The sequence below is a fragment of the Bombina bombina genome, chromosome 5, assembly GCF_027579735.1.
Source record: "Bombina bombina isolate aBomBom1 chromosome 5, aBomBom1.pri, whole genome shotgun sequence".
In the NCBI taxonomy this organism is placed as follows: domain Eukaryota; kingdom Metazoa; phylum Chordata; class Amphibia; order Anura; family Bombinatoridae; genus Bombina; species Bombina bombina.
In genome coordinates, this window is record NC_069503.1 from 178,512,939 (window position 1) to 178,527,691 (window position 14,753).

General features: G+C 38.2%; 1 protein-coding gene across 1 annotated transcript in view; it reads right to left on the reverse strand.

Annotated features, from left to right (window-relative positions):
- Positions 1–14,753, reverse strand: part of PRKAG2 (protein kinase AMP-activated non-catalytic subunit gamma 2) — an 889,218-nt gene that overhangs the window by 814,965 nt on the left and 59,500 nt on the right. The gene's annotated exons all lie outside the window — the stretch shown is intronic.

Genomic DNA, 14,753 nt, shown 5'->3' on the forward strand with positions numbered 1-14,753 from the left:
ATAGTTGTTATGTGCTGAAGACAATTAGGGACACATAGGTAGCAGGGTTCGCCTTGATAAGTCTGCTGGTGCATTTCCAGTTCTGAGGGTTCAAAAATACAGTTTTCAGAGCCAAATTATATGAAAAGCCGGCAAAATAAATAATGACAATATATTGCAAAGCTGTTTTACTAAGTATAACTAAACATTCTGTATTAAAATATCAAGGGTGTTTACTGTCATTATAAATAGATTAATTAACTGAATGAAATATTATTGATATAAAGAGTATAACATAACTAATGTCAGCTGTAAGACATATTTCTTCTTACACACTATAAATTATTGTACCTTCTATCTTTATAATCACTACAGCCGCCCAATGTATTTAATTATAGTATTCTCTGAAACAAATAGGGTCCCCTACTGTATACTGTTTGTATTCTTGACTTGGTGACATCTTCTACTGTTTTATTTTAACGTCCCCACTGTAATCATTAATTTAGCACACAATTTATGTCCTAATCATACATGAGCTGGCATAACACCAGTTGTTTGGCAAGGAGTGTTCCTTTACTGCTAGAAAAAAAAAAAAGAGTTTAAAATGTGTTACTTTTCCTTGGTCTTTCAGTGCTTTGTTTGTAAGTGCAAAGCTTTCAACAACAATTACCCCATCTGACAGTGAAGACCCTCAGTTAGACTTATGTACTTCATTAAAGACACCTTTAAGGAGGAGGAGAGGGGCACAATGTGCTTAATAGAGTTAGGCTCATACAGAGAGTAATTCAGTAATTGAGAGGAGATTACAATGTCAATAGGTGTCCTATATTTATTTCCTTTCTTATTCTAAAGGTTATAGCCACCTATCTTCTCAGTAGAAATAAGTCACAGAGTTCAGCCAGGTCCAGGATGGTGTAGCGCACAGACCCCATGGCTCATATTTCAACAGGTTTATCCGAATTCCGTTCTATGATGATAGGTGTGGAAGACTGTAGTGGGTAAGGGCGATAATGTCCTCTTTACCAAGAGTTGATGCTTATGCTTGCGTGCTCCGTTTTTGATGGTGGCTGTAAAGTTACTTAGGAATGAGCATAGGGGCTGATGAGCCTCTGAGTGTGTAGGTGTGCGTCCGTCCGCTGTGTCCGAACTGGTGTCACACACAGTCCCATGGCTCACATCTCTCATGGAGCCTACTGCTTTTTCAGGCCCAATAATGCACTTCTCTCATATATTGGGGACTGGGGTCAAGATTGCCTCTTTTTGGCTACCCCCGGATGATAGGCTGCTTCGTTCCGAGCGGTAGCCATGATTTACGGACCTGTGTGGACTGTGGGTGTCTTAAATTGCGTGGTAAGGTGTTATATAAATCTTGCTATAAGCAACGGTCGTCGGCTCTAATGCCTTTGAATCCACTCTTTGCTGTGCTGATGGGCTCAGTGTTGCTTTCATGACGGTCCTTCCTGCCATGCGACGGAGAACTGGCACTGTTCATTGATTGGCAGAGTGAGAAAAGATTGTAGACTTAAGAGCCATAAGAAGGGTCAATAGGATAGATTGTGAGTCCTCCATAGTGAGTTTTAAGACACAGTTAGGAATCTTAATAGGTGAGTATTGATAGCAGATCAAGAGCTGCTCTGCCCGGAATACCGGGGGCGGGGGGGGGGGGGTTGAGAGTACGATTGTAGGCCCCAACGTGCTAGGTCAGATCCCTGTCCGTATAGGTGAATAGTCTCTGTATCAATCAAACCAGAAATTACTGATATAAGCAGATCTCGTAGAAGAAAGGTGGTATGATGTAGTTCTCTTAGAGTAAACCATATATTAGTGCAAGTGGACTGGGAGCTTCATACTTTGTCACCCACCATGGTTGCTGCCTAGCCACGCCCCCCTATTTTTCTTTTTTTTAACATTACAATAACATCAACGTGTACGTAGCTTGCAATGAACTCGCATTTTATTAGCTTGCTCCATAACCAACACTATTTCCATAGTTCACTATCTTTTTTGTTGCTTCATTATTTGCCCAATTATTAACTATTCACCAGAACCACACTTAAAAGCATTTTAAAAACAAACAAACACCACATATCCAACAGCTGTTTCATGCATTTCTTATCTACTGTACAAGCGACATACTTCTGCAATTTCTAATGCATGAGGTAGAAAATAATCTGGAAAGCATCTTTTCTTACTAGACAGACTATTTGCAATCTTTATTTAATAGGGACATTCCAAAATTGGGATCCACATGAATGCATTTCTGTTTTGAATAGAAGCATTTTTGTAATATACATGTATTAGCAAAACTGCTTCTAATAAAAGCTATAGTTGTTTCAAAAGTGTACTTAAGTATGCACCGTGCACCAGCATTTTAAACACAGCACTTGCTCAGACAGCCTAAGGTGCTTATACCAAATGTTAATTGCTGTCATGACACAAGCCCCACTGGTGCTCTGAGCAGCTGCAGTATTTAAAATACTGGAGTACTAAGAATTTTTAGCTATGCTTCACATGCACATGCAGAGAAAATTGTTAACACTTAAACACAGATAACTTTTACTAGAAGCATTTTTGCTAATACATTTATATTGTAAACATTTTTCTATTCAACAATGTAATTCATCTATGTGCATTTAAATTTTGACCGGAATGTCCCTTTAAACAGATGAATTAATTGAACAATGAAATTGTAAATAAAAAGAATATACAAAATGTTATAACAAGCAGTTACCGATCTGTAAATAAGAGGAGCTGTCCCATTAACCACAGTACCAACTTGTATATCATTATCACCAGAAAAGCAGCCCGTATTTCTCTGACCTCTGGTGCTTCAGACAGACTACATTATGCAACTCCAGCAGGTCTTTCCTCACTGATTTTCCCAAAGTGTATTTTGGCAACTACCCAAATTTACCTGAGTCCCATACTGCAACTCATGCTCCTGACATTAGTCTGACTGAACACTTGTAAAAAGATCTATTACTCAATATTCATTTTTAATACACAACTAAGACAGACTTTGTAAGTATTTATTTTATATCCAAGAATCAGCTACCTATACAGCAGTGAAGGTTGTGTAGTTGGAAATGATACTGCAGTGCTCAACACACATTTCCTGCTAGGTATTTATTTTTTGGTTACTGATTGGTTACTGATTTCTTATAGATGATTAAAGGGACATGAAATGTAAGATTCACTTGCAGCATGCGGTTTTAACATACTTTTCCTTTTACTCTTATCAAATGTATTTCTTTTTCTTAGTATCCTTTATGAAAAGGCATTCATGGGTATGTTAAAGTCATCTCCAGCAATACACTACTGGGAGCTAGCTGGTGATTGGTGACCTTGACCTGTACATTATTCAGTTTTGTTCACTGCTGAATGTGGAATAAGGCGGCTACTCGCGGTATTCAGCTCTTTTTGGAGACAGATTTCTACTTGTGAAAGTGCTACACACTAAGGTCTGTGCAAATCCAGATCTTAGAGGCCACTTTCTTCCACAGAGAACAAAACTGCAGATGCCTTTTGTCATTGGCTCACAGGAGGTGTTTAGTTAAATACCAGTAGTGCATTGCTGCTCTGGAACTCTTTGCAGGGGTTAATAAACACATAGAGCATTCTATTATAACGTTATTGCTTGCATATAACCCATTAGAGGAGCAGTTTTATGTTTTAATTATATTGTCTGTTAAATCTTTGTACCTCCCAACAGTTACAAAATTAAAATGTGAACATTTTAATTAAAAGGACATGAAACCCAAACTTTTTCTTTCATGATTTAGGTAGAACATACAATTTTAAAAACTTTACAGTTTACTTCTATTATCAAATTGATTTCATTCCCTTGGTATCATTTGTTGAAGGAGCAGCAATGCGCTACTAGTTTCTAACTAAACACATGGGTGAGCCAATGACAATCGGTATATATATGCAGCCACCAATCAGCAGCTAGAACCTAGTTTCGCTGGAGCTTGTGCCTGATTGCAATGACTACGTTTGTGCTGAGCCGGTGGTTATGTTGATGCTGATAAAGTACGTTTTTACATCCAGCTGGGCCAACAGGGACAGACAAATGCTCAGGTTAGGAGAGGTTTGTGCAATACTGTAGGAACCACTTCTCAAAACAAGCGTATAAGGACAAAGGGTCAGACTGCAGCCACAAATCGGAACCATCCCAAACAAAACAGGAAGCACAAAATTACTATTATATATATTTTATATAGTTACAATTTAAAATGTGCTTTTTACTTTTTCATATTTTATTCTTGCAGTATTTTAAAGAAATGATCCTTTAAGGAGAGAAGAGGTGTGACATGGGTTGAGTTGTTCATGCTTTGCATGGTATTTGGCAGGGTAAAGGTTTGTTATGGGCCATGGCAGACCCTGAAAACTGGGGCACTTGCCCTGATGGGGGAAGTTGGCAGACCTCCCAACACATAAGAATCCTGCAATATCCAGGAAGCTGCATTAAAGGGACAGTCAAGTCCAAAAAATCCTTTCATGTTTCAAATAGGGCATGTAATTTTAAACAACTTTCTAATTTACTTTAATCACTAATTTTGCTTTGTTCTCTTGGTATTCTTAGTTGAAAGCTAAACCTAGGAGGTTCATATGCTAATTTCTTAGACCTTGAAGGCTGCCTCTAATCTAAATGCATTTTGATAGTTTTTCACCACTAGAGGGCATTAGTTCACGTGTTTCATATAGATAACATTGAGCTCTTGCACGTGACTTTACCATGGAGACAGCTCTGATTGGCTAAAATACAATTCTGTCAAAAGCACTGAAATGAGGGGGCAGTCTACTGAGGCTTAGATACAAGGTAATTACAGAGCTAAAATGTGTATAATTATAACTGTGTTAGTTATGCAAAACTGGAGAATTGGTAATTAAGGGATTATCTATCTTTTAAAACAAAAAAAATTCTAGTGTTGACTGTCCCTTTAAAAAGAGAATATTTGAAAATGCATGTTTATGTTTTTGTTTGTGTTTAATGAACGTTCATGTCTTGAATAAAATGTACTTTATGTTTTTATGTGTCACTGTTCACAAACAAAGTTGTGGGAGTTGTCTTGTGTGAGCAATCTGTCCCTAGAGATGAATTGTTCACAACCATGCGCTTCATTATTACAAATTATTAAACATATTGTAAAATGATAGATATATTCTATGGATTATTTATAATATTTTACAATATGTTTAATTATTTTTATTATTTTTTTAAAATATTTTACATGTAATATTTCAATTACATGCCTTAAAATTGTAAGTTTTTCATGTGCGCTAACCTGACCTCGTTAAAATCTAAATCTCAAAACATATATTTTACATTCCTATGTTGATCACAAACACATAAATTACGAGTTTTGCGTTCTGGTTTTAAACGTTGAAAAGAATGGCAATTTCAGCGTAAAAACTGGAACGCAGCCATTACGAGTCTTGTCGGTATGGCTGTAAGTTTTTGCATGGGATTTTCATAGCACTGGTATTACAGGTTGTGCGGTGAGGCTAAAAATATTTGCGTTCCAGCCTATACCGACACGATCCGTTCCACTATCTGAGACCAGTAGTTATGAGTTTTGCGCAACAAAACTGTTACACAAAACTCATAACTAAAATGTTACAAAGTACACTAACACCAATAAACTGCCTATTAACCCCTAAACAGTGGCCCTCCCGCATTGTAAACACTAAATTAAATTTATTAAACCCTAATCTGCCGCTCCCGACATCGCCGCCACTAATAAAATTTATTAACCCCTATTCCGCTGCTCCCCGACATCGTTACCACTATTGGCTATTCAAATATTGTAGGCTAGGGTTTTTTATTTTATTTCGGGGGGGCTTTTTTATTTTTATAAGGCTATTAGATTAGGTGTAATTCTTTTTATTTTGGATAATTTATTTTGTTATTTTTCGTAATTTAGTGTTTGTTATTTTTTGTAATTTAGTATTTTTTATTTTTTGTAATTTTAGAATGATTTTTTTTAGTAGTGTTATTTTTTTTATGTGTAATTTAGTTTATTTAATTGATAGTTATTTTAATTGTAATATAATAGTTGTTAGGTTAATTGTTAGTTTAAAACTTAGGTTTTTTTAATTTCACAGGTAAGTTTTTATTTATTTTAAGATAGGGATATTGTAATTTTAATTTGAAGTTAGGGGGTTGTTAGGTTTAGGGGTTAATATTTTAATTTAGTTTTTTGTAATGTGGGGGGCTGGTGGTTTATGGGTTAATAGGTTTATTTAGTGGCGGTGATGTGAGAGGCCAGAGGTTTAGGGGCTAATAACTTTATTTAGTGGTGGCGATGTTGGCGAGCGGCTGAATAGGGGTTAATATCTTGATTATAGTGGCGGAGATGTTGGGGTGCGGGGGAATAGGGGTTAATAACTTTATTATAGTGGTGGAAATATCGGGAGCAGCAGATTAGGGGTTAATACATTTATTTCGGTGTCTGCAATGTCGGGGCGGCAGATTAGGGGTTAAAAACTTTATGTAGGTGTCGGCGATGTCAGGGGCAGCAGATTAGGGGTGTTTAGACTTGGGGTTTATGTTAGGGTGTTTAAAAGTAACTTTTTTTCCCCCATAGACATCAATGGGGTTGCGTTACTGCGATCGCCATTCCGCGCTTCAGTTGTTAGTTTTTTTCTAACACTCTCTCCCCTTTGATGTCTATGGGGAAAGGGTGCACGAGCACGTTAAAGCAACCCTTGGATTTTGTGCGGTATGGAGCTCATCACCACCAAATTGCATGCACAAGGCGGCTTTTCAAAAACTTGTAATGGCAGTGCTATGTAGGGTGAAATAACGCAACTTTTTTTACATTCGTTTCGCACCCTCTATAGGGTGTAATCCTACAGTGTAAAACTTGTAATCTAGGTGATAGACAATAATGTACTTTTTATTATTATATATATATTTCTTTATATATCTGATACTGTGAAATATTAATATTTAATGTCGGGTTTAACACTCTTGAATATAAATGGTCGGGTTAGTGGGCGTGTATGGGTGTTTGTTTGTTTTTTGCATTTTTTTAAGTCTATTGAAGTCTATGGGAGAAGTTAACTTTTAACTTTAAACTTATAATACGAGCGCAACCCAGCGCGCATGAAAAAAACTCAGTCTAGCAAAGTTAAAGGGACACAAACCCATTTTTTTCTTTCCTGATTCGGATAGATTTGTATTTTTTCTTGAACATTTTAATATTGGTTGGGATCTTGGAGTGTGGAGATATGGGGCTGTACTGAAATAGGTGTCATGACTGGGGATTGAGTTAGTGGCAAGTCAGTAGTCTTTGGAGTGGTTTTGAGTGGGTCCTCCTTGCAGAGGGGGTCGGTTTGCAGTAAACTGGTGGTATTTGGGGGATTTGGATGGGTCTTGCGTGAGGGTCAGTTTACAGTCAACTGGTGGTATTTGGGGGATTTGGATGGGTCTTGCGTGAGGGTCAGTTTACAGTCAACTGGTGGTATTTGGGGAATTTGGATGGGTCTTGCGTGAGGGTCAGTTTGCAGTCACCTGGTGGTATTTGGGGGGTTTGGTGGATCCCTAGTGGGGTAGGATTTTACTAAGTTGGTGGTCTATAGTGGTTTTGCATAGGTATTAAATTGAAGGCGCTGGTATTGTCAGTGGCCTTTGGGGGCTTTAGTTAGGTGCTATGGTCAGTGGGTTTGCAGACTAGGGTTGTTCTACACCATATAATTTGGGGTGCAAAAAGTTGAACACAAAGCTGAATATCAAGTCTATAGTGGGTACTTGTGGGAGCTTATTTTCTACTTCCTATTTCTACTTGACACTCTCCTACTTCTTTTATAACCTTCCTTGTTATGCATAAAGTACTTCTGTAAAAAAAAAGACAGCTGGAACCTTTGGTGGTTCTGCTGTAATTATTGACAGGTGGCCACTGTTATGCTTGTTTGGGCCATCAAAAATGATTGAATAAATGCTTGTGAGTGACAAAAACGTGATTATCAAATAGAGTTAAATCTTGCGTGAAAAGCGAAATAACAGAATTTTTACTACAATATATTTTACATAATATAAAATAAGGGAAATCAGAAAAAAAGTTACTGTGATTCATTTGAATTTGAAATGCAGAAACAGTTAAAAGAACATTTCCAATGCCATTCTGCTCTAGATGTTTTGCTGGACAAAGATCAAAATGTTCCATTTTAATAAATAATCTTTCAAAGGAAATGGATGGTAATTTTGTGCAATAAAACGGCTATTGTTACTAATGATACCAACATTTAGTGGTCTTAAGGCACCAGATGTTGCAACTTCAACAAGTATGCTAAAAAAAAAAATCTTTCCGGATTCATTATCTTGTGCTCAGGAAAACAAAAACTGCTAAAGACAGAATAAGCAAAATCTTCCAAATTAAATGTGCAATAAAAATAAAGATAACCTCTAATTTCATTAGACAATTGTAAAAAGTGATAATGTTTTTGATACTTCAAAAATGTTGCCTCACTCTCAAGCCTGCATTAACAAGGGACCAGACATCCTCACTTAGGGTCAGATTATCTAAACTTTGCCGGATCAGTCGTGGTTTTTCACAACAACCCTTGCATGGGTTGCCCTTGTGGAATTATCTTTAAAAAGGGCCAGTTCCTGCGAGCGTTGAGATGTCTCCTATAGAAAATAATGGCGCTTGTTGGAAAGGGAAACTTTGCTGGGTAGAGCGAAGTTAGCAGTGAGCAGGGGGTGCACTTTAAAAACTAAATCCTGCATCAAAAACAAATCACATTGCTTACTTAAGTTACGACTTAAGCTGTGCATGTTTAATTCAATTTATTCCTGTGTAATTTACATACAGATTTTATGTTTTTGATTTTTGGTGAACAATTTCATTACGATTTTTGATGCACCTTAACAATACAACTTTTTTATCCTGCGTATTTTTGTGTGAATGGTTTAATTATTCGTTTTGTATTATTTTTAAATTTATGATTTTCATTGTGCACTTTTGTAATGTATGCATCTCCTTCCCATACGAAAATGCAGTATACGCCCCCTATCAATACACCGTAAAAGGTGGCTTAGATAATTCCACCAGGGAAATAGAAGAACTGGTGAGCATTTCTGATATAATCCCACAAATATAAAATTGATATATTTATACCCTCATCCAGTTTTCCCATTTAGTTGGATAACTATATTTTGTATTAGAAAGTTTCTATGATCCCTAACATTAACAACAAATAGAGGCTAGAGGTTGCTGCTATTATTATTTTACTATGATGATCACATGCAGCTTATAAGGTCAAAAAACAGCTTATTTGAATTTCTTTCAAATAAGTAGTCATGTGATGTATTTTTGTGGTCAGTAAGTGATATAGACCTATTAACAGTCTCCAGAACTACCTAAATTAGGACCAGCTGGCAGTACATACAAAGAATGTGAAGTTATGATCGCCTAACAGGCATCTTGTAACCCCTAATTTTAAAAAGGGGTCTCTCCTTTTTCAAAGATAGGCCACTTACCCATTTTGGGGGTAATAAGACCCATTTGAAATTACAGAACACCCTAGAAGTCATATTGTAGACAGGTGATTGCTATTTCAATTATGAGTCACCTTGCAGACAGGTGATTGCTATTTCAATGGCAATCATCTGCTACTTAGAAGGGCATAAGACCCTAATTTGAAACAGGATAATCCCCTTGAATGTAGATTTTCATGATTACCTTGAATGAGAGCAGGTAAAATATCAATGTTTATTTATCAGCTGATTATTGCATCTCTGCTCCAGTTCAGATGTCCTCAATATCTGGCATGTTAGGGAGGCCTGAGGACAAGTTTGAAAACCAGTGCACAGGTGAAGAAATCAGCGGATGGGTGAAAGCATGTTAATAACCATGGTGATACTGATCAGCTGATTACTTTACCTGTGCAATGGTTCAGCTATAATGAAAACCTGGCCTGTTGGGGGTACTTGAGGACCACGGTTGAGAAATACTGATCTAGTGGGATGTGCAACCCCATTCTGTAGCCTTTCTTGTGTCCTTTTCAACTAAATAACAATGTTTTCCTATTGTAAATAGTTTAAATGTTGCATATTCACATACATTAGTTTATCACTTATATGTCCTTTTAACTGGCTTTGGATTGTCTATGGGTACACCTAGCAGCCAATTACAACGTCTCTAATGGAAACCAGCACTGAGGCTTTTCAAGTAAGAAAACAGAAAAAAGTAAACTGTAGCAATCAGCAGTCAAAACATTTATTCCCAATCCTCTAGTGAGGTGATGAGTGTATAGTCATGTCAGGATAATATTTCCTCTTTCATACAACCTTGTGTATAAAACGGTTTCACACATAAGCAGATAATATTTACAAATCTAGCCAGCACACACATTACAAACCCTCCTTGTTTTAATAAGAGCTGTTTGGCTACAAGATGACTATCACATTAAGCAATTAAACTGTGCATGTGAAATGCAGTGAATTATTTTTTTTTAATAAAAACTAGTTTGAAAACGTACACATGGGATTATTGCTAATATCTTACAGTACTTTGTATAAATCAATACCCACACAAATATGAATAGAAAACATGGAAGTGGACTAAAATCAAGCCAGAGTGGGTACACACCCTATGCCAACCAGACCAGTATAAATTAGGATGTTTTTCACATACATTGACTCTTTTTCAATGATAATTCATGCATTGATTGGTTTGGTTAAACCGTTGCTATGGAAACAAAAGTTAACTTATGCAATATATAATTGTAGTAGACAAAAATAAATAAATCTAGAAAACTGAAAGAAAATATTCATGCTGAGTAAGCTATAACCAGGGAATAGTTTATCAGGTTTAAGAGACATTGAACTACAGATACTGCATATGAATATTATGCTGGTCAGTTAATGGAGACTCTAACTCAGTGGTTCCCAAAGTGGGTGGTACAGTGCCCTTGGGGGCAGTAGGTTTACTGAGGGGGGGGCACTGATAGGCATAAGAGATGGAAGGGGCACTTGTAGGTAAGGAGTGAAAGTGAAAACTAGTGGGTCCGCTTAAGCTCAATGATCATAATTAGTTGCGCTAAGCGCTTTAGTCTAGAAGTCTACAGCTGAACCACTTTCTTGCACTGTATATAACATTTTGCTGCTCTCTGATTTTCTTTTTATGATAATCTAGGTTTTTGCTTAATTTATAGATAGACTGCAGCCACTTGTACGGAAGGAATGCATTCTTTGCTTTACCAGGGCTGCGCATTAGCATGTTTTGTTAACATTAACTGCACAGTTTGGAATTACTGTGTAGTTATTATTGTTATTATTATCAGGTATTTGTAGAGCACCAACAGATTCTGCAGCGCTATGAACATAAGTGGTATACAAAATAACATTTACAGGGGTCAAGTTTGTACAGGGCCCTGCCAAGAGTTGCACTGTTGTAGTCGGCTCTTATGAATGTGAACTACAAACAGCTGGGCTCATAGGCTTACATGCTATAAGGGGGCAGCAGTGGAGATAGAAAGGTTAATGTAGGTTGTATGCATCCCTGAACAGTAGAGTCTTCAGCAGTGCTTGAAGCTTTAAAAACTAGGGGAGAGTCTTGTGGAGCGAGGCAGAGCGTTCCATAAGATGGGAGCCAGTCTGGAATAATCTCGTAAACGGTAATGTGAGGAGATAACAAGAGAGGAGGAGAGCAGGAGATCATGAGGGGAGTGAAGGGGACGGGAGGGATAGTATCTGGACACAAGGTTTGAGATGTAGGGGGGAGCAGTGCAGTTGAGGGCTTTGTTTGTCAGAGTGAGAAGTTTGTATTTAATCCTGGAGGCAAGAGGAAGCCAGTGAAGGGATTGGCAGAGAGGTGCAGCAGATGAAGAGCGAAGTGTAAGGAAAATGAGCCTGGCAGAGGCATTCATTATGGATTGTAAAGGAGCTAGGTGGTAGCTAGGGAGACCAGAGAGGATAAAGTTGCAGTAGTCGAGGCGGGAAAGGATGAGAGAGTGGATTAAAACCTTAGTTGTGTCTTGTGTAAGGAAATGTCTAATTTTAGAGATGTTTTTAGGGTGGAAGCGGCAGGCTTTAGCCAAGGAATGAATGTGAGGAGTGAAAGATAAATCTGAGTCAGGTGTGACCCCAAGACATCGGGCATGTGGGGTTGGGGTAATGACGAAGTTATCAACAGTTATAGAGAAATGGGGGATGGAGATTTTAGAAGAAGGGGGGAAAATAAGGAGCTCAGTTTTGGAGAGATTTAGCTTGAGGTAGTGAGAGGATATCCAAGATGAGATATGAGAGAGACAGTTAGTGACACAGGTTAGCAAGGAAGGAGATAGTTCTGGTGCAGAGAGGAAGATTTGGGTGTCATCAGCATACAAATGATAATGAAACCTGCGGGACTTTATTAAGGAATCTAATGAGGACGTGTAGATTGAGAAGAGGAGGGGACAGAGGACAGAGCCTTGTGGTACCCCAACAGAAAGAGGTAACGGGGTACAGGATGTCCCAGAGAAGGCTACACTAAAGGTACGGTTAGACAGATAGGGAGAGAACCACAAGAGACCTGTGTCGCAGATGCTGAAGGAATGGAGGGTTTGGAGCAAAAGAGGGTGGTAACAGGAAACAAAGCAAAATACCTGTTTTGCCTGCCTGAGAAGCATCTGATGATTTGTTTGGGTTTTGTGCAGTAACCCTGTACAAAATTGCACAGTACTAAAAACGGTTTGATGTGTTGCTGGGTCCAACTTGATGCCCTAATCAATTTATCAGGCCCATACATCACATCAACAAATTTTTGAATAGCAAAGTAATTACTAAATGTGGTATATAAGACTCTTGCAAAGTGACTATCAATTTAAAAAAAAAAAACTTGTATAACAATATCAAGCTAATTAATAATTAAACTATTTTTTATTAATTTCAAATATGAATAATCATTTAATAATTTTTTTTGGCTATGCTAGGGGGCGCTGATGATGAGTTTATGGAACCAAAGGGGCAGTGGCTTGAAAAAAAATGTGTTAACCACTGGTCTAACTGATTGATGATATTCTAGTAAAGGTTTTGTAGCCCATAAAGAAACTGTTTCTAATATGGACAGAGAAAGCACAGATGTTCTCTCAAAGACAAAAGTAATAATACAGACACACAAAAACAAAAACATAATTTTATTCTTAAAAAGGTAATTTGACAGTTCTCTATTTAATTACATACTTAAAATTTCATTATCAGTATATAGGGCACACTAAATTTAGGCACTAAGGCACTGTGGCTGAGCTCTGTAGCAACCCAAGGTTTGCAGATTCAATCCCCGGCGAGATCCACTCAGCCTTTCATCCTTCCGAGGTTGATAAAACGAACAGCGCCTTGAGACCCTTACTGGTGATTAGCCGCGCTTTACAAGCAGTGGCGTCACTAGGGTTAGTGTCACCCGACGCGGTACGTTATAGTGTCACTCCCCCCCTCCCTCCAGAAAGCAGACACACACAAACACAAAATCACAGGCACACACACATACAAACACTCAGACACACTTAAAAACACACTCAGATGCACACACAAACACTCGGAAACACACTCAGACACACGCACAAAAACACTCTGACACACACACAAAAAGACTCGGGCACACACACAAAAACACTCGGGCACACACACAAACATTTAGACACACACACAGAAACACTCAGACACACACACAAATGCACTCACACACACACACACAAAAGCACTCAGACACACACAAAAACACTCAGACACACACACAAAAACTCAGACACACACACATACAAAATATGTAAACTGCACTGCATTAATTATAAAGCTCATGCCTAGAGCTGCTCCCTGGCTCAGCAGAGCATCAAATGAAAGATAAACAGAGCACTCTAAAAATAAATCACTAAAGAAAAGGTTTAGGCGCACAAACTAAGAAAATTCTGCTCTCAGACTCTGTTCCAAGTCTGTCAGTGCACAGCCCCGGGCCACGTGCCTACCGCTTCTTATGGCCAATCACCTCTGCACTCTGCCCATCCCCAGACCCCTGCCCACCTTACCCTCCTACCTCTTCAGTGTGCACTTAGTGTACCGTAACCGTACCGGTCTGGTGGGCATCATACGTGGCATCCCCCTCATGATTTCCCAGTTCCCGATTAGAGAGACTGCACAGGAGGGAGTGACTCCACTGCTCCACACGCCACTGAGCAGTGAGCACAGATAGGCAGGCAGGTTTAGGCTAGCAGCGCAACTTTGCAAGCCCCACGGCACACCCACAACATTCATAGTGAAATTGGGCAGTGGAGGAGCAAAGTACAAACAAGCAAAAGCAGGCGGGAAAACTATTTGTGGAAATTGCATCGCCGGCTCAAAAAAATAAAGTGTTTACAACTTTCCCAGTCCCACTAATGTTCACAAATGCTGGCCCCTCTAATAAAAAATATATGCATCTCTACATTGTATTTCTTTGAATTTCAATAAAATTAAAAAAAATTAAAAAAAATTTTTTTGGTGGTGTCACCCCCTGGAGGGTGTCACCCAGGTGCGGCCCGCACCCCCCTAGTGACGCCACTGTTTACAAGTACCCAATACATACATACATACACCTACATTTAAAGACAGAATATTGGATATCACAGATAATCATGTCTATATCTACACATTTTCTAGATGCAAAAATGTCTCTTATAAAAGGTAAAAAAAAAACATATTTATAAACCCGGGAGAAGTGATATCAAAGAGACTGTCTTAGCTCAAAAAGAATTTTAAGCGTTTTTTTTGGCATTAGATACCAAAATACCCCAAAGACTCAATATTAAATGAG